We start from the raw sequence: 919 nt of genomic DNA on the forward strand, positions 1-919 counted from the left end.
GGAAGAAGTTCCTTGCTCCTGGCTTCGGCTCAGCACAGCACCATCTGTTGCACTCACTTAGGGAGTGAATCATTGGATGGATCTTCTTCTCTGTCTCTCCTCCTCTCTGTATATCTGACTTTCCAATAAGAAATAAATAAATCTTTTAAGAAATACATATTTTAAGAAAACTCAAGATTTGATCAAGGCAGGGAGACTCAGTATTTTTTGACCCTAGAACTGGTTCCTCCCTCCCGAATCATGACCAGGTTAAATACGGACGGCACTCCAGGAAATTGCAACTCAGAACACAGACCTCCACCTCCTGCTGACTGCCAGCTGATGACAGCTCTGCTTTTTCTGTACTCAGTTGCCTGTTGCCAGAACCATGCTAAGGCTGAGTGGTGCGGAGAGGAATGGGCCCAGGGCCTGCCAGGGTGATGAGGCTCTTTATTGATCCTGAGGACACCTAAATCCCATCTTCACCATATGCAGTGTCCACTGTGGGTGAATCTCTATAGAAGCAGCACATTTGCAGTGCCTTTGTATTGGAAGTATTAAAGGTATTAGGGAGAAGTCCACACAGGACTTCTTTTTTTTTCCTTTTCTTTTCTTTTCTTTTCTTTTCTTTTCTTTTCTTTTCTTTTCTTTTTTCCTTCTTTCTTTCTTTCTTTCTTTTTTTGTTAAGTAAATATATATATATATATATTGTTTTTTTAATGCATTTTTATTTGAAAGGCAGCATTACAGAGAAAGAAGCAGAGACAGAGAGGGATCTTCCATCCCTCCCTAACTGTCCTCACCAGCTGAAGTTAGCTGGTGCTAGTTAAGAGCAGGGGCTTTATCCTAGCCCTCCCACATAAGCACAGGTGCTCAAGGACTTGGACCATCCTGACTTCTTTCCTAGCCATTAGCAGGGAGCTGGATTGTAAGCGGAGCA

The sequence above is a fragment of the Ochotona curzoniae genome, unplaced genomic scaffold (genome assembly GCF_017591425.1).
Source record: "Ochotona curzoniae isolate NIBS_2020 unplaced genomic scaffold, NIBS_Ocur_1.0 contig_1501, whole genome shotgun sequence".
Classification (NCBI taxonomy): Eukaryota; Metazoa; Chordata; class Mammalia; order Lagomorpha; family Ochotonidae; genus Ochotona; species Ochotona curzoniae.